The sequence below is a fragment of the Monodelphis domestica genome, chromosome 3, assembly GCF_027887165.1.
Source record: "Monodelphis domestica isolate mMonDom1 chromosome 3, mMonDom1.pri, whole genome shotgun sequence".
Taxonomy (NCBI): Eukaryota; Metazoa; Chordata; class Mammalia; order Didelphimorphia; family Didelphidae; genus Monodelphis; species Monodelphis domestica.
The window spans coordinates 365,419,978-365,443,985 of NC_077229.1; the positions used below are offsets into that span (position 1 = coordinate 365,419,978).

Below are 24,008 nucleotides of genomic sequence, written 5' to 3' on the forward strand. Positions count from 1 at the left end.
TTAAGCCCACCATCAATATCTTTATCCTTTGTTGAGGATGTGTGTGTGTGTGTGTGTAATGGCATTAGATTATTTCATTTTGATTCTGAATGAATTTAATATAGAATGAATGAGGAAGAAAGGAACAGAATACAGCAGAAAGATTATTGGATGGGCAGTCTTGGGCTTACGTCATGGAAGTTTGATATTATTTATTTGTGTGAGACTCTTTGACTCCATGGACCTTACTGCCAGTGGAGTTTTCATTGCCAAAGACACTGAAGTGCTTTTCCTTCTCTAATAGATTAAGAAAGCAGTTAAATGACTTACCATGATCATATAGCTAATTAATGTCTGAGGTCAGATTTGAAATCCGATCTTTTTGACCCAGACGCAATACTCTATCCTCTGAGCCACGCAACTGCCTCCTAAGGTACTTTATATCCTTGAACATGCTACCATGCACCTAAACATAAAATACAGTGTTCATAGTCAGTTATTCAGCTTATAAAAAACAAATGTATTTTATACTTAATAATTATAGAATACCGTTCTATCTTAATACCCCTAATTTTCAATCACTTAGTAATTCTATAATTATGCTATGATATGTATGTGTGTGCATTTATATATATGCATATATTCAAAAATATACATAAAATATACACATATCCATAATATGACAAACGTGGACAGTCTCCAATTGTTTCTAAATCTTCAAATTTCCAGTGTCATCTGTGGTTGTCTGCCCCTCAAAATCCAGCAGAATTTTAAGACAAGTGTTGTGGAGATTTTTGAAAGGTGAGGAAAATACATATTATATTTAACCATGAAGTTTTGAAAATTATTTCTTCACAGGGGGTATATTCAAGACTAACTGGTCCATTTATCCTCAAAGTACATATTAAATAATGCTTAACTCTGTCCCTGAAAAAGTGTGATGCTAGTTTTTCAGAGACAAGGTTATTGACATATATATGTAAATACAATCAAGTTTAAAGAGAATATTGAGCTAGCTAGTCTCATTAGAAGAATACAAAGAAAAAGGAGATTCAGTAAATAATGAACCAGAGAGTTCCAAGTTAACATCTGAAAACTAAGGAGACCTAGTAGTTTCCCTTTTCACTTTCCAGCATACTTTTTTGACAGTTTACTTTAATCACCGTTAACAGCAGCAAATATTTCATCTCTCCTTACTTTGTTTCAGAATTCCTTGTTTGCTCAGTATTAGGAAGGGTTGTTGAAACTTTTCCCAGGTTGAGTGTACAGAAGGCAAATTCAAACTGCAGGTGAGCCCCTGGATTATCCAGAGAGCTGAGGGAGAAAGTGCTTGCTTTGGGCAGCTGGTCAGAGGGGCTGGAGCATGCAAAAAAAAATGTCCTTGGTCACTGGGAAGAGGGGGAACAGAGCAGCTCCCAGAGTGCCACCTGTGCATCCATGCCACGGGTTCGCCAATGAGCGTGTAGAATATAAAACAGATGAAATGAAGAAATCATAATATTAACCTGTCGTTCTTCACTTGATTTCTTCAATTAATTTTTTCTCTAGTGTGTCCTTTTTTTTGCAAAATTATGAACATGTAAGTATGTGTTGTATGATAACACATATACAATCGATATCACATTACCTGCCATATTGTGGAGAGGAAAGGAATGGGAGGGAGACAGAGAACATGAATATTAAAATGTCAAAAATGATTATTAAAAATTCTATAAAAGTAAAAAATAGAAATATAATATTAAAGTGGTTCTAGAAGAGTAACAGTGAAAAGTCCTATGCTTAAAGCACTTCTTTCTGCTCCACTATTTTGCCATCCCATTTTAGAAATGACTAGGTACTATTATTTAGCATATTGTACAGGCAATGCAGAATAGATGAGATTATTTGTTTTATAGTTTCTACAAATCAGAGCAAGATAAATGTGCTTATCTCAAGGAAAACTACATTTTTTTTTCAAAGAAAACCTAGTAATTTTAAATGGGAAACTTAATAAGTAAGCTTGCCTTGACACATTACATAAAAAACCTTTCAATTTATTACTGGGTATGGATATAAGGTACAGTGTCTTCATTGGCATAGCATAATGTACCTTACCAAAGGGAATGTTAGGCACTTAAGCAGATTGGGAAGTTGGACTAGAAGAGAACAAGATTTTGTGCAATGTTGTCTATGATTTATGAGAACATTCTTCTCACATTTACCCAGAGCTAAAAGAAAAATGTTTGTTCCAGATAAAGAATAAAGAGCTCACAGAATTCTGTAGGTAGAATATTATTTAATTTTCTCTAGCCCAGAGTGTCTATTTATATAGAATGTAAATGATTGATTCTTACTTACAAAGTTAATGCACTGAAGTGGTTTGCAAATGCCACATATTTTTCACAAATTTGCAAATTCTTTCATTTGTATTTATCACCTGTATTCCTTTCATTTATATTTATTTCTGAAGATTTGTAATTCATTTACCATAGACTGTATCACATGAATATAATAAGCAAAATAGTAAATTAGTTGTTTTCTGACACAGCAAAGCTTGAAATGCCTACCTAATTATTATTATTGTTCACCAATTTTTAAAAAATGAAACAAATGATCCTGAAATAGAATTATTCCCTGACAACTATATTTTCTGTTCTTCAAGTGTCAGCATTTTTGCCTATATTTTTGCAGCTATATAATAAAAGCTCCCAAATGTCAAGTAAATAAACAAATAGACTATCAAATCTAGTATTGTTCAATCTTATTTTATGTTAATATAAACCAGGAGGGGGGAATTACTGATTAAAGGAGGATTATTGTGTACAAGATCAATAGACAGGAGTTTCTCTATTGTCAAGACCTTTTCAGGTTAGAGGAAAAAATATAAAAAAAGAAATTGTTGAATTATACCCACTGATAGCTTTTAATATAAGGGGAGAATTTGACTCATCTATTTGTCTTAAATTTATATTCTGTCTCTTCTATGCTCCCTCATCCCTTAGCCCCAAAACTCTACATAAATCATGGGCTGAGAGGTATGTGTGTGTGTGTGTATTTCTATGTGTGAATTTTTCTAATAGCCTTTCTTTTACAGCATAGCAATTCCATCTTACTGTAGTCCACCTGACTTCCCTCCACACCTTTCTAGCACTTAATTCACTTCACAGTTTCTAAACAATTTCATGCCTAAAAGTGGCAAAAGGATGATCTATAGTAACTAGAGCTAAAGATAGCTCTGGCTGGCTTAAATTACATGGAGTAGCATCCATGAGCCTGTCTGCATGGAGTTGGGATTGCCAGAGAAATTGAGTTGCTTGCAATTTATTTCAGCACAGATATACATTGAGCCAGCAAAATATGATAGGTATCTTTGAGCACCTTGAATTACTTTGCTGTAAATGTGTCAGTGAGATAACCTAAGAAATTAAATGTTTGGATTTGGCCCTCCATCTTGGCACTTACATTCAACTCATAATCACATTTCCAAATCACTTTTTATGTGAGCAGAAAAGGGATAAGCACATCATGAGTTAGTATTACTTGGAGCTGACATTTTTGCCTCACCAAAATCTTCTGAGAGAAAGAATCCCTCTGGACAGTCCATATTTCACTTGTAATCTTATAGGACTCCAGTGATTATGGGAAGCAATAATACCTACAGTCAGTTTTCCTCAGGGAAGCAGAAAAACATTGGTATCCATCCTACCCAAAAGGAGATTCTTCATAAGAAGAGAAGTGACCCTCCTGGGGAAACTCTGCTGTTCTTCCAGGGCAATGGTAGTAGGACCCTATAAAGAGAGTTGGGAAAGTGATTTGATCAGAGTTGATCAATAGGGATATGACTAAAGAATTGATTCATTAATTTTGAAACTTATCTAATTTCACTTGTTGCCTTCATTAATATCCTTTCTGCCACTTAATTATCCAAGAGCACCTATTTTTTCATAATGATATGCTTTAAGGGCAAGTAGACTGAGCTTAGTAGGAGACTTCCTCCAGAAAAGAAAAGCTGAATAGACAATAAAAAGAGAAGAAAGTAAATGAAGCAAAAACCTCAAAAAGGATCCAACAGCCTACACAGATGAATGAATCCAAAATGGTCCATTTGGGCTTCATTGATTTTTACTTCCCCTCAAGCCCTCTTCTTTATTTACTCGTCTTTACCTCCTTCTGGATCTAGACAAGTTCCCTAATTGTTCTGGAGTTATGCCAAAGTCACTGAGAGGAATTCCTAGTCTCTGATTGTCTTATTTTAAACATATTGATGATGATGCAAAGAATATCTCATAATGCACTTTATACTTTCCATTGCATTTGGGCATGCATAGTTTATTTTGGTCTTTCCATATAACCTTAACAGGAGTTTGGGTAATTTGACTTGTCCTTATTTTATAAATTAGAATATGAGGTAAAGATGATTTCACTTCCGATTTTGTTCAGATCAAGAGCTGTTCCCACAACAAAACTTTGATGTGTCATCATCACTCTTATTTTCCTCCTCCTCCCTTGTTTACAATACATATAAGATGAATTAGTGAATAAATGACTTTTGCAAGATCACACAGATGGTTAATGGAATAGCTAAGAACTGATATCATATATTTCTTGACTCTTTATTAAGAATTCTTTTCACTAATTGAGATGGGTATTTTCCATGTAGTATTTCTTATTAAAAACTTGTTGATTTGCTTTTAATTAAATGGCATAAGGTGAAAATTACTTCAATAATTAATGTAGTCATATATTCTTGCTTTGTGAAACTCCTTTAATAATTTTTGAGTTCAAGGCTCAGTACCTATTTACTGCTGAAATATATAATGTGAATTAAGTTCTCTTTTCTCTAAAGGATTCTAAAAAATGGAATCTCAGCCAATCCCATTACTTTCAATTCTTTAGTCACAGTGCAATTTAATAGAAGGAGTACTGAATTTAGAATGAGGGAGATATGAAAGTAAATCCCATCCCAGATTCATGCTTGTTAGTGAAACACCTCTGGATATGTTTCTTCACCGTTTCATATTTCCTAATCTGTAAAATGAGGGAGGAGGTAAACAGGAGAATATAAACTTGCCTTAAAGCCAGGAAGACAAAAAATTAAGTCCTCAGACCATTATTGGTTATGTGATCCTCAGAAAATCTCTTATCTCACAGAGTTCTTGGCTACTCTCCAAGATTATTAGTTGCAGAGATGGTGCTAAGATGCCTTAATGAAGGGAATTTCTTCACTTGGGACTTCCTTATTCAGTGAAATCATTCATCCAGGTCGTATACTTATTCTAAAATGGGAGAAATAAGACCTGTTGTCAATATTAGATGACATATACTTTAAAAACTTTATTTTTATATTTAGTTATACATAGTATAAATGTTCAATAATTTTTCCAATAATGAAGTTAGGAACTTTAAAAGAAAAATAGAAGGATATTTGTAAATTCCAAATTAGTCTTAATTTAAATCACCATAATGGCATTTTACAGAACTTGTCTTTATTCAATGCAAAAAACTTATTTTATAAAGGTCCCATTCTATGGAGTGGTGCTAATAACTTATGAGTATGGAATGTGGCATATCACATAAATTAAGATATGACATGATTTTTGTTGAAAATTGCTGCTGATATAATGATAGATAGATAGATAGATAGATAGATAGATAGGTAATGATAAAAAGTTGATGTCCAAAAGTTCCCAAACAGAGTTGAATATAAACATTATAACAACAGCGGCATATTTTTCTTCTCTTTAAGTGAATCTTTTCCTTTTTTAATTAAATTTTATTAGTTTCAATTAACAAGCATTTATTTTCTCTTTCTCCTGCCTTCCCTTCCACTAATGGGGAAAAATAAAAAATGAAATTCTTGTAACAAATGTGCATTGTAAAATAAAACAGTCTTATTTTTTACGTTCAAAACTTTCTTATTCTGTAGATTTAGTCTATTAGTCAAGAGATGAGTTGTTTTCTTTATCATCTATCCTAAGGAATCATAGTTAGATGTGATTAACTGTTTAAAAATCCCAATTTCTGCCTTCCTCAGTTTCCTCATCTGTAAAATTATTTTAAAAATCACCTAGCTCCCCAGATTGTTTTAATGATAAAATAGGTAATAATTGTAAAGTTGCTTTTGCAAACCTTAAAGTGCTATCTAAATGCTAGTTATTATTATTTCCATTATATTGTATTGATGAGTTTTTAAGTTTTTTGAAATTTTTAAGTTTATATATATATATACACATATGTATGTGTATATATATATATATATATATATATATATATATAGTTCTCTTGGTTCTGTGCAGTTTACTGTGCATCAATTAATATGACTAGATATTCCATGAAACCATATATTTCTTTACATTCAATACTATAATTTAGCAAGCTGCTTTCTAATTCATGGATGCCATCTTTTTTATTTCTTTGCCGGAAGACAAAAACGTTTCTACAAAAACTTTTGCTCATATATATATATATATATGTCTTTTCCTCCTTTAAAAAAAAAAAACTTTTACGCGATAGTTCTAATAATGGCTTTGCTATGCTCAGACTGAGCTTATATTTAATCAAGGCATTATAAAATATTTCTATAGCTCTCAAGATATAGAAACTACTCATTCTTATAGTGGATTCTTTTGATATTTAATATAAATGTTTTCATCTAAAACATTTATTCAAAATCACTCATTAAACATAGAAAGTAAACATTCTGCCACCTACTATTATAATACAATCTATTTTCCTTTGGATTTCAGTTTTCAGTATTATTGTTCAATGGAATTTAGGCACTGAGAAGTCCAGAAGGATTATTTTAAAAGTCCTACTGGATTGTGGTCACCAAGAACAGCTTGTAGCCTTACACTACTCTCTGGACTATTTGAGGTCAATTAGTGTAGAAGGTGACACTTGATTTGTACATGTAGTCCGAGAGAGGTAGTACTACTACATCCCTTATAAAGGACAGTAAGGAATCCTGTGAAAAAGTTTCATGATTTGAATTTTAATGTTATATTACCATTAGATTGGAACCAATTTCCACATTTTATATGGAATTATAACTTCCAATAGTGTGAATTCAAATGGTAACCCTGTCTTGGGATTCACTATTCACAATAATTGGGAACTAACCACAGTCCTCTTGTCCTTTGTCTCTGCCCATGAGATTTCATGAATGGGCCAAAGATTTTCTCCCTAGAAGACAGAAAAAAAGCAAAGCATCAACTTGGGACTGTAGTGATCATTTCTGATGATTCTTTCCTGTCAAGTCTGAGTAGATTCAGATACATTAAACTCAGTGATCAACTACCTCATAACCTCAAACTATGGAGGTTTTGCTGTGATTAAAAAAAAGGCAGAAAGGGATTGGGGGGAAACCTGAATGGCTCAGTGGATTGAGAGCCAAGCCCAGAAATTGGAGGTCCTGTGTTCAAATATGGCCTCAGACACTTCCTAGGTATGTGACCCTGGGAAAGTCACTTAACCCTCATTGCCTAGCCCTTACTCCTCTTCTGCCTTAGAACTAATACACAGTATTGATTCTAAGATGGAAGGTAAGAGTTAAAAATAAATAAATAAGACAGAAAGGACATATACCCTCCTTGTAATCTCTTTTCTGACTTGTCCCTTTTTTTTAGAACAACCCTTTGGAATCAATACTTGATGCTTTTAGATTGCCCTCTTCACACCTTTCTATGTTTGTGGCCTTAGAGACTTAACAACTTTGGACTGACTTCACTTTGTGTTTACTATTCATTTCTGCTGCCTTAATGCATCTAGGCACTTCCTAATGTCACCTTCTGAAGTCTAGATTTGTCCCAACTCCTCTATGAATTCTACCCCAACTACTCAAATTTATAAAGGTACTATCATTTAAAGATATGATTTAGCACTACATTAGTTCCATGTAATTTGATTATGTCACAGAATTTTAGAACTTAATGGGACCTAAGAGACAAATAGTCCCACTCAATAATTGAATAGGCAAGAAAATTAAAACAAATTGACACTAGAATATCTGTCCAAAATTATGACAATACTTACTTAGAAGCATTGCTTGATTCAGAACCCAGATACTTTGACTCTGACACTAATGCCCCCTCCATTATAATCCAATCAGAATGTGGCATCCTATCTGCTATATAACAGACACTAAATAAATACCCCTTGGTGGATCCAGTTGTAGACTGCTTTTTATTTGCCTTAAATTGTATCATTCTTTTTCTATCTTTCCATCTCAACTGTGAAGTCTTGGGGAGAGGGTAAAATTTCAGGGCTTATTCTATTTCTGTATCACTGTACTACAAACTACAAACTACAAAGAAAAAACTAGATACCTAAAATCACTTGTAATATTTATTGGGAAATTAAATGGGAGGATTGGAAAACAATTACTTGAGTTATTGTTTCACATATAATGTTTCACATTTTCAGAAAGCTCAAAGAGTAACTACATACTTTTGAGGACTAATTATATTAATTATTTTATCCCTTGACCATCAAATGAGAATTTAAAATTATATTTTAATAATACTGTTATTATAACTAGTGTACTAATTATGTGGTACAATAATTTTTTATTTTGTATGATAGCATTTGTGTGCCTTAAAATTCTCCTCCAGTATTGCAAAGGTCTGTGAAGGTGGTTATTCTATGTTGTCTTTATATTTATCCCAGTGGCTAGCATAGTACTTTGTATATAATGAGTGTATAATAAGTAGTTAGATGGAATTGAATAGTTTATCAAATTTTCATTTTCTTCTGGCTTGACTTTTATGTGCTAAAACCAATGGCTAGATAAACTTCTTTTTATGACAGTACAAGACAAAATATCCTATTTTGTGCTATTAATATTGTTGTCCACACTTGATCTTGCCTTTTCCGTTTCTGTAGGAGTTTTTTCTTGGGGTAGGGGGTGTAGAGAGTAGGGGACCAGGAGAGTTGTTATAGTGCTATTGCAAATGCTACAGTGATATTTTAACTGAAAACTTCCTGCCTAGTAATTGAGACAGAAATCAATGTGTTAACAAGAGAAAATGATGCATATTGTATTACCGCTATTTGACCATGATTTGTACTAAGTTATTTTAAAGTACATTAGTAGAGCCATAAACCAGTTTTAGTGATTGATAATAGCTAAAGATGTCCTCAGAAATGGCCTTGGAGTTAATGATTAGAATGTATTAGAAGTAACCCTCTAAACAATGGACCTGTTGTTGGAATAACCTTCTTAGAATAGCATTTTGACTTAATTATGGTGACAATCCATGTTTATCACCCTTTGGCAGTAGTGGGGAATTAGAAAAAGACAAAAAAAATCACAGAAATGTGTTTTTTCTTCTTCAGGAGGCAGAAGAGCAACCAAGCAATATTAAACAGTGCCAAAGATAAAAGTCAAGAAGCTAAACATAGTAGCTAGCACTTGTCATAGAAACTGGGACATTGAGCTTAATTGTCTAAGTTAATGATGCCCTTGGCACAGGTAGTAGTGCTTCAGTAGACACTCAGTTCTGAAAATATGATTGACCTGAACTACATTTTTACTGGCAGTGATAACTAGAATAACTGTTATTGTCAATAACATAAAATCATGAAAATGAGGGGTGAAAGTCATCTTGTAACCCAGAGGTATTTCCAAAGTTTGTACTATCTTTCTAAAGAAAGAGATGGGCAGAAAACTGTTTTATTTGATTGCTTCAAAAGAAAGACATCAGCTCCAAATCCCTAGATTGATTCATCAATAATAGATCCTTTGCTCAGTGTGATGTAGTAAAAGCTCCTGCTGAACTTGGAATTAGGTCGGGATACCTTTTATCCAGTTTTACTTCCACTCCTTGGACAGGTCTGTTACCTCTCTAATTATCTTTCTTACCTTGTCTGTCAAAAGGAATACCCTCTGTAGCAGTATCACAGGGCTGTTGTGGGAAAGGAACAAATGAGCAAGATATTTCATGAAAATGCTTTGAAAAACCATAAAAGTATTGTTCAAAAGTAACTTAGTAATAGATCCAAGGTATATTGGACTGGCCTTTTAATATCAGAGAAACAGTAACCACACTCCCTCCTTATCTCTATTTCTGTCCATCTATGTCTCTCTCCATCTGATTCTCTGTCTTGTTATCATAGCAAGACATCATTGAATTCAGTGTCTAGTTACTATAGGCAAAGCAAAGTGTGGTTCTGAGGAATTTCTTTAGGAAAACTCACCAGTCTTCTTTGATGACAAGTCAAGCTTTGGTAAATCAAGTCATTCTGAGGAAGTTTTAATTTAGTAGAAAAAACCCTGAAATTTGACCTCGATAGTTTTTTTTTTCAAAAATTTTCTCTTTCCTTCCCTTCTTCCCTCCCTGTTCCCAGAGCCATGTAAACAAGAGCAAATATTTTTTTAAAATAAAATAAAAACTTTAAATTAAAAAAAATCTTTTCACTCACACTGAATAGTGAGGTGACTATAAAAATGATTCCATTTCATTGGATAATACTTAGAGCATGCTATCATGGAGTGTCCTAGAGGTAGAGTCAGAGGTTCAGGGTTCAAATATAGGCTCTGCCACTTAATCACTTTGATCTTGGCACTTTATCTTTAAAGTCCTTAATCTTCTAATTTAAAACAAAATGGAGTTGGACTATATGACCCCTTTGATTCATTACAAGTATAATATGTAGTTTTCACTAAAGTGATGGTGTATAGTGTGAATAAAATTGGCAAAATTTTGAAAAATGGTTTGGAAAAATATTTGAAAAAACTCTTGAAAAATTCTCAGTTTTAATTCATTTATTTTCTCTTATGTTCTTCATTTTTTTCATTTTCACAATGTCACAATACATCATTTCATAATTATACCATAATTCATTCAGTTATTCCCATAATTGCTAAGCATATAGGTAACATCTACTTTTAACTTTTAGAAATGAATATAATTTTTTCATTTAGCTACATGAGTATGCATGTACAGATAGACTCTTTATGTACATATTTTAATATATATATATATATATATTAAAAAATCCAAGCAATGAGCCCTCTGCCAAATGGTACAATTTAACTGTCCAATTATCTTGCCAAAATATATTGCAAGAAAATTACCAGTCAATAGTTTCTTCAATAGTCTACTAGTCTACTAATTTTCCATTGCATGTCCTCCAATATTTTGCTATCTTTTTATGAATTAATTGAGTATCAAGTGATGTTGTAAGTTTATTTAGGTCCAAATGAATTTGATTATTAGGAAATTTCAACAGCTTTTCATGTAATTATAAGCAATGTATAACCCTGTCCTGGTTAGCTAAATATCACAGTGGATAAAACATTGGACCTGAAGTCAGAAAGGCTCATCTTCCTGAGTTCAAATCTAAACATATGAACTATTTGACATTGGACAAGTCATTTAACTCTGCCTTAGTTTCCTCATCTGTAAAAAGAACTAGAGAAGGAAATGGTAAACCAGTCTAGTAACTTTTCCAAGAAAACCACAAATGGATTCATTAGAGAGTCTGACAAAACTAAAATTACTGGACAGCATTTCCTCCTTCAAACATTAAATTTTTACATTATTTGATAGTTTATTGATCAGAAAATATATATCAATTTTTTAAAACAAATTCTTACATTCTGGAAATTTTTGAAAATATCCTGCAAATGACATGGAAATGTGTTTCTGGGCATTTTATGAAGATATGTCATTTATCACTCTTTAGTATCCTAGGGGTAGTATCCAAAATTCCATTGGAATAGGAATGAGGGAAATGGCTTATGTTCCTTAGTTTTCAATAAGTGATAATTAATTTCTCTATGGCTTTTAAAAATTTGTGTTTATACATTCCATGCTTCCATGGGTCATTTTCTGTCCCTCCAATTTTCCCTCCCCTCTCCCAGACCTGACAAGCAATTCCACTGAGTTGTATAAATTTTATGACGATACCTATTTTCATATTATTCGTTTTTGTTATAGATCAATCTTTTAAAGCCTAAACCCTGAATCACATATCCAATATACATGTGATAAGTGATATCATATGTTTTGCTTTTGCATTTCTACTCTATAGTTCTTTCTCTCAATGTGCTTAGCATTCTTTCCCTTAAGTCCTTCAAGAGTGTCCTGGCTTATTGCATTTCTACTAGTAGCAAAGTCCATTACATTGGATTGTCTGTTTGTTTTACTTTCTGTGTATGATATTTGCCTGGTTCTGATGATTTCACTCTGCATCAGTTCATTGAGGTTTTCCCAGTTCACATAGAAATCCTCCAGATCATCATTCCTTATAGCACAGTAGCATTTCATCATCATCATCATATAGCACAATTTGTTCAGCCATTCTCTAAATTAAGGGAAACTCCTTCATTTTCCAATTGTTTCCTACCACAATGAATGCAGCTGAGAATATTTTTGTACAAGTTTTTTCCCTTATTATTTCTTTGGGGTACAAACTTATTAGTGGTATTGCTGAATCAAAGTCTCCACTACGTTTTAAAAAAATGTAATAAATTTTTATTTTTCCATTTTGCAATCTATGCTTTCTCTCTCACTCTCTTACTCCTCTCTTCTCAGAGGACAGGGGATATGATATAGTTATACATATATTATCAAAAATACATGTTTCCCTATTTATCATGTTGTGAAAGAAGATACATATTGCCTACTCTAAGGTAATTAAGGAAATAAAATTTTAAAATGGCATGTTTCAAATCAAATTCAGACTGCTATTTCTGAGGTGGTAGATAGTCCATTTTTGTCACAAGTCTCTTGAAGTAGTCCTGGATCTTTGCCTTATTGACAATACATTGCTTTTTAGACACAGATTTATAAAATTCTAATTTTTATAAACATTAGATTTTCTCTGTTTCTCTCCCCTTTTGTTCTTGCCTCCCTCTGTTTCCTATATCCCTTCTCTTGTCCTCACATCTCCCAGTAATTATTGCCCCATTTATTCCATTCCTATAGCTTCTATTCACATCTATGTACTCATCACCTCTCATCTGTACTATCAGAAACATTTCCTACTTCTATTACTTCTTTCTACAATCCGTCTCTAACACTTAAATTGATATTATTCTTAAAACAGAGATGTCAATCCTAATACCTCCTCATTAACTACTTTCTGAGTAAGAACTCAAAACTCTTCATTGGCACCCTATTATCTCTAGGATAAATTATAAAATTCTCAGCCAGACTCTTGAAGACCTCTGGCAATCTGGCTCCAGCCTGGCTTCATTGACTAATTTGTTATTTATCACCTTCCCATACTTTCTTATTTGTATCAAACAGGTATGATAACTCCACCTTGAACATGCTTTTCCATGTTACCTCTTTTCTTTTGTACCAGTAATCCTCCATATTAGGAATGCAATGCTTCTCCTGCACATCTACATGGTGTAATTCCTTCCTTCAAAGGAGAGGTCAGTTGCTACCACTTAACCTGAGGCATTTTAATATTTGCCATCTGTCAATTCTCTTCAATTTGAAATTATTTAGTATTTCTTTCAAATCTATCTTGTATCTTAATATTTATATGTGAATTGTATAGTGTTAGTGAAATGTTAGGTCCCTGTGAGCAGGAACTGCTTATTTATTTATTTTTTTTTTGTCTATCTCCATTGTCTAGCACATAGCAGATGCTTAATAAATCTTGGAATTGGACTGGATTCTGTATAAATCTATTTATATCCATAAACAGTAATTAAGAGACTTGTCTAAGAACTATACAATTATTTACTGAATTATATGTGCATTTCTTTTGTTACTCTTTGTCTTGATTTCAGTTATGCCAAATGTATTAAAGAAATATTATTAGAGAAGGCGGCTATTTCAGTCCCACTTAAGCCATTAACTAGCATGGGGAAATTGTCCAACCTCTCTGGGTTTCAATTTCTTCATTTTTGAATTGAAGAGAACCTTATTATTTCAAAATGTCTTTTCCAGGTTGGAAATTTTATGATGCTATGCTTATTTTAGGACTATGTTATTGTATTATTTTATTGCATATTCATTAGCTCCTTCAAGTCAAAAGTAAGTCCCTGAATGTTGGAAATTTTGTTTTATGTGTCTCATACACGTTAAGAGGGAAATGAACTAAACTAAGAATTTCTGGCAATCTGCCAGTCCTCACACCAGCTGCACTGCCAGGTGGGACCCCATATATTTTGACAGAAAAAGTGTCACTCAAGTGCCTAACGCTATTGTCTTATTATGACAGGAGGTGGGTTTTTGGAAGAGTTAGTGGGCAAGATAGCTACAATTAATCCTCTCAGCAGGCAAGACTCTAATACAGGACTTATTGGTAAGTGCTAAAAATACTTATCAAAACACCATTAAAACAAGCAGCTTCCCCCAGAGGTTTAAGGACTGATTATCTCCTCTCACTTACCAATGATATCTTACTAGTAAAAGTGATATAATTTTTGACATCTATATGGAGAACTGCTTAAGATATTCAGACAGCAAAGTATGAAGCAGATGTGAGTAATTAGCTAGCTTCTGAAAATAATTACCACTTTGATATATTTACCTGAAGTATTACATGATATGATAGAATTTGCTTGAGAGAATTAACACTTGTGGGAGCATATTCTAGTAATTTCTTTGTCCTCATATTAATTGAGTAGCCTTTGGAGTCTAAGTGGACATGTATTTTTTTTTTAATTATAAATATATCCCACCTCAAACCAAAAAGACTTACTTTCAATGTGCATGTAAATTAAATCATATTTTGAATTCACTATGGAAGCATTCTGTTTAAATAAATCTTGAGAATGAATCCTTTTGTTCACTAATCACTTCCTAATTTATCTGTTTTGTAAGTATATGCCCAGGTTCTCGTAAAGCAAAGGATGATTGCTGCACTGCTTTGCTCTAACAGCCATGTTGCTATTAGTACAACATCAAAGCAGACCAGGAGCTCTCCAAGTCTTGATTTTCTGAGTAATATTTGTCCATCTTTATGTTATAGCCTACAAAGAATTTTCTATTTGGGGAATCTTTCTCTGATTATTTATATCTCAGGAATGCTTTGCTCTATAGGTTTCCGTGGCCAAAGAAATCGTCATCCAGCAGACAGATAGGCAATGATGGTCTCTACTTTAAAAAAAAGACTGCTACTCAGAATCAGACAAAATCCAGTAATGAACTCAAAGTCTTTCTGTCATAGGAGAACTGATTAGATCATGCCCTCTTCCTAAACTTCCTTCAAGATCCTAAGGTCATCATTATGCCAAAGGGAGGCCCTGGAGCAGGATTTTTTTTTTGACTTGTGTAGGTCATTTGTGAGGCATGGGGTGACTGATGGAAAGCCTAGGTTACTCTTTTCTATTAAACCCAAAGAAACCACCTTCCTCTAGTTACCTAGGCTTATAACCCTGTAGTCATCTTCAACTGCCTTCTCTTCCTCACTCTCCTTCCCCTATCCATATACAAGTCTAATTAGTTTTATTTTGGAACCTCTCTTGTATTCAATCCTTCTCATCTTTGACCTGGCCACTACCTTTCTGCAAGCCCTCATCTCAGACCTGGAATATTTCAGTAGCCCTCTTGACATCACTGCTTCAACTCTCTCCCCTTTCCAGCATGTCCTCAATTTAGACATGAAAGTAATCATCTTAAAGTCAATGGCTCCTTATTGCCTCCAGGATCAAATAAACCATCCTTTATTTGGCTTTGGAAGACTGTTATAACCTGACTTCTTCCTACCTTTACAGTCTTCTGGACACTGGCCTTCTTATTGCTTCTCATACATATCACTCCATCTCCCACTTTTATGCATTTTCACTGGCTTAACCCTTGCATCTCATGGATTATTTCTTTACTCCTTTCTTTCCTTGCTTCTTTCTCTTTGCTTCCCTAGTTTTGTTTGCATCTCAACTAAAACCCCACCTTTAGCAAGCTCTTCTCAGTCTTTCTAAAAGTTGTTTTTCCTTTTATATTATCTCTAATTAATCCTAAATATATTTTGTTTGTACATAATTGTTTATTCCTTGTCTCTCCCTGTAGATTGTGAGTTCCTTATGAGGTGCAAAGCGTTGCCATTCTTTGTATCCCCAGCCTTAGCCCATAACAGGTGCTTAATAAATATGTGTTGGTTTATGGACTTGAATCAGATGAATTTGATGAGATTGTGGGGTGTGAATTTTTGTCACACTGGAACTTCACATGGTGGTAAATTTGAGTCCTAGGCACTTTCTAAGAGAAAAAAAAGTTGTTTTGATTGGTCTCCATGCAATTAGTCATTCAATAAACATCTATTAAATTGTCACTATCCAATCCAATCTAATCAATATTTGTTAAATTCCCTGCTCTGTGCCAGGTACTGTGAAGTTGAGAGAATACAAGTCATAAAGAAAGAACTTACATTCTGTAAAGGAAAGAGAGCACACAAAAGAAGGGTGGAAAGTAGGGTGAGGCACCAAAATGTACCTGATACAGTGGCATATTGTTCCTTGGAATCGAAACTAAGCAGGACATCAGATACAAAATGGAGAGGGTATATGGAGACTCTCTACGGAGTGCTGAAGATACAAAACAAAATGGCAAAAGATAGTTCTTGACCTCAAGGAGCTCCCAATTTAATGGAAATGCCAGTGAATATCCTTCTTCCAAAATTGTTAGGAACTGAAATTCTGGGAAGGATTATTTTGGAGGAGCCAATCTTCTCCTTGGTGACTGACTCACACAGACCTGGTCACATCATGGTCACTGGTGCCAGGAGCTCATTATTGCTTTTTTTTTCCCAAGTAGCTAGATGGAAGTACCCCCTCTTGTTGGCAACTGGGCCCTCAATTCCAAATTCTAAATAATTAAGTATTTAAGACAAATTAAAGTTATCAGATATAAAAGGAGTTTATTTTGTCCAAAAAATAAGACTGACATGCTGAAGGAAATTCTCAGGTACTTGTCAACAAATACAAGACTATCTCAACATACCTTATCCAGAATGTAAAGACCCATTGGATATTGTTCCGAAAATGAGTTCTTCCCTTGACATCCATCTAGCAAAGTATAGGCTTCTCATTATATACTTTTTCTATGAATTGTCATCTTCTATTCCTGGGAACTGCACTAAAAGAGAAATCCACAACCTTCGCTCCACCCACAGTGTTTTAGTTTGGAAAAACTAAGGAGGGAAAATCCCTGTGCTTTTTCATGATTAATTGCTACAAAACGTACCAAAATTCCAAGCTGTGTCACCATGGGTAAGTCACTTACCCTCAATTACCTTGCCCTTACCACTCTTCTGCCTTAAAACCAATACTTACTATTAATTCCAAGATGAAAGGTAATGGTTTAAAAATAAATAAACAAAGCAAACCTGGAGAAAGTGAAGATAAAGGATAGTCAAACTGAATTCTTCTTCCAACAAAGTATGGGAATAGTTTTTTATCCTTCTATATTGCTTGTTGAATATATAAGTGTATATAAATGGATTAATGTGATAACTTACCTTTCCATTTGCCTGTTATGGTCTAGTCATTAATCTAATCAATATTTATTATCAATTTAATTTCCATTTTCATTCCTAAATGATAACAAAATACTTGTTCTTTTTACATTATTGTAGTCATCACTGAAGAGGCTTTATAGTGTAGGAAGATATGATTTAATGATGTCTCTTGAATATACGAAGTTTCTTAAGTAAACCTTTGAATAAATGGGGCATTGAGTAGAAAGCCTTCTGTTTTGAATTTTTCCATATTCCATAATATTGGTAAACACTGCTGAAAAACATACATTTCTGTCCTTTAATATATTTGTGATCAGTAGATCTTTGAAAGAAACCATTTCTGTATGCACCTATCATGTATTATTGCATGATTTGGACAAATGAATGATATATTAATTGCCCAAGTAGAGTTATTTAGACTTCCTTTTTCTTTACAGTGTTGTTATGAGTCAAAAAGCAATAAAAAATGAGATCATACATTCTCTACAACTTTGTTTATAACAATAATGAAGTTGCCTGATATAGAAAATTATCTGTAATAAATCTGTTTGCTTCTCATATTTCAACAAAAAATGTTTATTATACACATAGGCCATTTCCATGAAGATTTTAGAGAGATATGAAAGCAGGCATATAGATAAGTATTTCTTTTCTTGGACTAGAGGTGTAGAAGTTGAATCTCTTCTTCTTGGTTCTATCTTGTGAATGATTCCCTAGGTACCTTTAAAACTGAGTTGGGAATGGGGAACAAAACTTGTAAGGTATAAAAGTTTTTTAAAAGTAGAGTTACATATAGTGCAAATAGCAAAGGTTGCAATTCACTCTTCTCTGATCTTTCTCTAAAAATATTCTTTCTAATGCTCTTTAAAAACTATATGAAATCATTGAAACATGTCCTTTGGGAGAAAAATAGAAGAGAAATCATATCTTGCAGTACTTTGTGTGTTTCCCTTTATGTAACTGGAGTTCAGTATTTGACTACAAAGGAATATCCCTATGCGTGTTCACAAAATTAACATATACTGTAGGGAGCTATATTTGCATATTCTATACCTCTATATTATGTTACATTTTATTATATGTTTTCTGCTCTTGTTTAAAATGTACTTTTATTGCCTTACTGAAGAAATGCAAGTCAATATCCATTAAAACTTACGTCACTTGTGGTTCTGTTGGCACATATTCTTAAAAACAAGAAATCACAGTAGAACATCTCATTGGCATTCAGTACAAAAGGAATGCTGACAGAATGTTACAAGAACTCGAACAGATCTAGGCCGAGAGAGTAAATTAAAAACAGTCTGATAGCTGTCTTAACATTTTACAAGCCAAGCGATATGATCAAGTTGTTGAACTGACATCATAAAATCATTTGAAACCAAGATTTGGTTCTGTTTGCTTGATACTTTTTATACCGTGCTACTTTGATTAAACTCTTCAATTTGAAAGCTTTAGAAACTGGGACATCCATAAAGTTCACATATTCAATCAAACAAAATAATGCATACCCTTAATGATAAATGGGGAACCTTCTTCAGAAATTAATTGTAGCATAATTTCCTTAGTTTGGTCACTTCTCTGGATCTTATTTTGTGCAAACTGCATATTTTCTTATAAACTTTGGAGATGAATTGTAGGAGAATTGACTTATTCTAATTTTTGAAGTGATGATAACTGCTGTTTCTTCTTTTTACTTCCTCATTTTTCTTTTGATGGGAGGGAAGATAGACAGCAAGTAATTACATGGAAATGGGAACTGAACATTTCAAACATGAAACAGACAGTCACAGATGGCTTCCTCTTTTTTTTTTTTTTTGCTGACTGTGAGCCTAGTGCTATAGAAGGGAACACTGTACTCCACTCAGATATTCTGTTCGATTGATGCCATATAAGTGTGAGGGTATTATGGTGCAAAATTTCTCATTCTTTTTAGCTACTAGAATGGATTCATGGATGATGGCATATATCATGACCTAGAGAAAATCACAAAGTGTCTATTAGACCTGGAGAAATTAACACATAAGTGGCAACACGATGGTACTATCTAATTTCAATTAGCTACATTTTATTTATACAGACTTCTCAACACATGACCCTGATTTACCATTTTAAAATTTGTCTATTCTCTTTCCTTTGGGAACAAATCTTAGAAAACAATCTTGTGGTCTGAAATGTATTGTGTCAGGGAGTAGAACAGAATCAAAGTTGAGATGCCTGATGTGGGTACCTCCTCATTAAGGTAGTAAACTACAGGGTTTAGAGCTGAATGGAATTTAAAAGATTATGTAGTCTAACAGCTCTTATTTTATGGATAAGGAAACTGAGACCCATAAGGAATATAAGGTCATTTAGCTCTTAAGAGACAAAGCCCATATTGCCTGAAGGTACATGGTAAAAATGTAGGGTTTGGATACAGGCATTCTGACTTTAAATCAAAGACTTTTTATATTACTGAATTAGGAATGGCATTTGTCTAAAATCAGCAGGCCAGAATAATTGGAACCAAGATCAGAGGAATTAGAGCTTTGAATTTATTTAGGAATCAGAAATTTTAGAAGATAGGGATACCAGAAAACAATGAGACTAAGGACAAGTTATTTTGGACTATATCCAAGGAGAAGCTCGGTGTCCTAGGATGCTTAATAGATGTAGCAAGGAATTTCTGAAAATATAATAACTTAACATGGCAGAATCTTTTTTTAGCCTTTCCCATCAGACCTTGTCAACAAAGATTATGAAGAGAAATTTTGCTGTGCTGAGAAATGTTTCAGGGTCCTCCTTTATGGAGATGTCTCACTACATGGGGAGGTTTTCTTATGCATAAGTGCAGAAGAAGGGATATTCACACCTTGATTTGTCTATTTGTTCAATTGTTTTTGAGTGTGGATATATATATATATATATATATATATATAAATAGGAAAATTGAGAATATGCACAGAAGTGGTCAGAAGGGCTTTCTCTGAGCTAAGTGACACTGTTGAAATGATTCTCTAAGAGAAGACATTTCTAAAGCTTGATGGAAAACTTACATCAAGTGCAGTCTGGTTGGAAATGAATAAATGGCTGTCATGTACATATTTCTTAAAAGGAGTTTCAGGGAAGAAATCTCCAATAAGGTGAGGATGTAGGAGAAGGTAGGAGAAAGGCATACTTTGAAGACAGAATACTTGAGAGCTGAGAAATCCAGAGCTTCATTAGATACTATCTAGCAGCTTACACTCCTCTATGGATTTTTGAATATGCAAAATGTGCCTTAAAAACCAATCTTCATACCAATCTTGTTATAGGTGAAGTTTCACTATCTTCTATAAATTTGAGAATATGTTTACTTAGGCTGTAGCCTACTTAAAACATTTATATCTCTAAATGAGATATATTCTCAGCCCATTTCTCACAGTGTTTCACTATACAATTTGAATGTTATCTCTTACTAAATGGAAAAAAAAAATGGATTTGATTTCCTTTTTCCTGGTTTTTACCTGTTAGAGGCACAAAGATTGGAGAGATGGGCTCCTTGCAACAAGAGGGAAGAACAATTACTTTAGCCCACTTTAAACTCCAAACTACCTTTAAAAATGGAGTCAGTGTGCATATTCATAGCATTTGTTCCCCACTATATGCCCTTTTCCTTTAATGGTGAAGTGAGGAAATGTTTATGTCTTAAGGTCATAATTAAGGTGTTGAATCCTACTGCAGGATTCAGAAGTGAGGATCCTTAGTACATCAGGTCTGATGAGGTCAAAGCCTGAGGACTGATAGCTTTAATCCTTTTAATATTTTTTACATATTCATCTTGAAATACAGTGTTATTTCTAGAAGGTCACTAAAAGGAACATTTGCATCAGAAAAACCCTAAAAGAAAAAAAAAGTTAAGAAGAGTTTGTTCAGTCAAGTGAATTCAAAGCTGAGCTAAGCATTTGAAATAGCAGCTTTAAGTTCAGACAATTAACCTACAAAGAAAATTTAAAGATAATAATAGTACATAAAAGTCCAACAAATACAACTGTTGAATGATGCCTTAATTAATTTGATAGTATTAATGTAGTTTAGAAGCTACTTAAAACACAGCATGGGATTTCCTATTCTGCCTAAGACCTGTAGCCAAGGGCAGGAAACACAATTTGGCACTTCTCCAAAGCCATATATATTGTAATTCGCCCAATGTGATATTCCATGGAAATCTATAATCAATCAACAATAATTTGAGCTGCTCCAATATGAGCAGCACTAGAAAATAATTATAAATCAGCTAAGCCTAGAACATTTTCCCTAAAGGATGAGGTTGGAGAGGAGAGATCTCCAAGCCTTCTCTGAGAAACATCCAGGTGATTCTCTTTGCAAGTCGTATAAAAAGAGAGACCAACCTTAGTATCAATAAACCTGTAGGGAAAACTGCATCCTCAACATTCCCTCATTTCCAGCTTTCTTACATAGAGGTTTTAGAGATTTTTCTCAGTTGAAATTGGAGCCCCTCTCTCATATTTTGAACTGAGAAATCATTCTGATTTCTGTTTGCTATTTGGATAAACTGGTTTACCCAGTATCATTCCTTGTTGCAATTGCATTTCCCCCAGAATATATCTCTTGCACACTTCTACCTCAAAATCCCCTTCTCTTCTTTTACATTTAGGTAGCTTCCTCAAGCAGCTCAGGCACCATTTCCAGCATGTTTCAGGCACCATTTTCAGGCTTTCCTGAGCCTGCCAATTTTTCCTGCCCTCCATTGCAATCAATCTTATATTTTATTATTATGTATTTATATGCATATATGTTATATGTATAAATATATAGACATATTTTTATTATTAATCTTACATTTAAGCCTTTATATTTTATAAATATTTATTTTCTCCCCAACTAGAATATAATTATGCTCCTAAGCCTTACATAGTAATTGATGTAGAGAATGCTTAATAAATACACATTGATTCATTTGATTGGCTGATGTGGAGAATATGGAGATCCCAAAATAGATTGAGAGGGGGCAGCTGGGTAGCTCAGTGGATTGAGACTCAAGCCTAGAGATGGGAGGTCCTAGGTTCAAATCTGGTCTCAGACACTTCCTAGTTGTGTGACGCTGGGCAAGTCACTTGACCCCCATTGCCTAGCCCTTACCAGTCTTCTGCCTTGGAGCCAATACACAATATTGACTTTAAGATAGAAGGTAAGGGTTTAAAAAAATAGATTGAGAAGCTTGAAATTTAATGATAGTCAATTAGAAACCACGTGGTCAATGTTGCAAAGAATTCAACTTTGCCTCTCTTCATTTATAATTACGTAATTGGAAGAAAGAAACTAAAACAAAACTGTCCATAGAATTGAAAGAACTTACTAGTTACCACTCTAATTTTAGCATCAATTGCAATAAAAATTCTCTGAAAAAATATTTAAATATTTTGCATATATATTTTATGTAAAAAATCATAGCTAGATTATCAAGGTAACAGCTAAGGGGGTAAATTATTTTAAAATATGTAGCATATACAAATTTAAAAAAAAGAAGGATGAGGCTTTTCCTTCTTTTTAAATGGAGAAGGAGTTGAAAGGTTTGTTTCACTAGTGTAGCTGTTGAAGGGAAATGTGGTAAGGGAAATAGGGATCCTGAGGTGTAAGCTGAAGGATGGAGGGAAAGATGGCTAGATCTCTCCTTTCCTGGGGTTAGCTGACATCAGAGCTTAAGGCAACCTAACAGAGAGAGCAAGAAATTTTCTGTGTCTCTTTCCACATGATGTTTTTACAAACTCTATCCCTGGAGTCCTAATGTAGGCATAACTGCAGGGAAATATGTTATATTATCCCAGTCAGCTGTTTCAGAACAAAGGGTTTGTAGTCAGGCCCTCCTCTATGGAGAGTTGAAGCTGACCAGGTCTAGATAGATGGGACAAGATTCACACTTTGGATTCTGTCCCCTATCACTCAGCCCCCTTTTGTTATTGAAGATAGGCCAAGCCCAGAACTGATGTAATTAAGATTTATTTTGGAAAGGGAAAGGAAGGAATTGAAGGGGGAAAGGGAGAGGATGCCCTAACAAACTAAACCCCCCAACAGGCATATCTAGAAGTTTGAGTCTGAGTCCTAAAGGACTCTGCCTCTCTTCCAGCTTTCAGTCTTCTTTATTTCTAATCTAATATCTTTAATCTCTAAGTCCAAGTAAATTTCAAAGAAGGCAAAAGGGAGACCTAGAAAGAAGTGGGAAGACTGGCTCAGATGAGAAAGTCCAAAGCAAACTTCTTCTGAGTTAAGGGTTCTTGTAGGCAGATGGAGGAAAGGTAGTAGAAAATTCCTTGATGGAAAAAGGTTCACAAAAAGGCAGAAACATCTGGCTCTTCTCCCTCTCATGACTTTGGATCCCCTCAGCCACCCAGGAAAAGTCCTACCTGCTCCTCTTCCAGAGCTGGAAGTCCTGGGGCTGGCCAGAATTCTCCTCAGCTCATGGTTCTCTCCTCACAATTCTTTGCTGTCTCTCAACTGCCACCAAACTGCTTTTCCATCAAACATGCAGGATTCTATCCAGGTCTCCTTGCCATTCTTACACAAAATAAATTATTTTTGTCACTATAATTCAAATGACTGTATCTAGGTCACTTTTTTCCCTTTTGAGTAACATTGTTACTCAACAAAACTAAAAA

General features: G+C 34.0%; 1 protein-coding gene and 1 long non-coding RNA gene across 2 annotated transcripts in view; one reads left to right on the plus strand and one right to left on the minus strand.

The window, feature by feature from the left end:
* CDH12 (cadherin 12) overlaps positions 1–24,008 on the plus strand; it is a 1,480,679-nt gene that overhangs the window by 391,319 nt on the left and 1,065,352 nt on the right. The gene's annotated exons all lie outside the window — the stretch shown is intronic.
* Positions 198–23,894, minus strand: LOC107651723 (uncharacterized). The gene is made up of 3 exons (XR_001628626.2): positions 23,757–23,894; positions 7,078–7,140; positions 198–5,234 (listed from the first exon to the last, which is right to left on the minus strand). It is a non-coding gene; the product is annotated as an uncharacterized LOC107651723 (long non-coding RNA).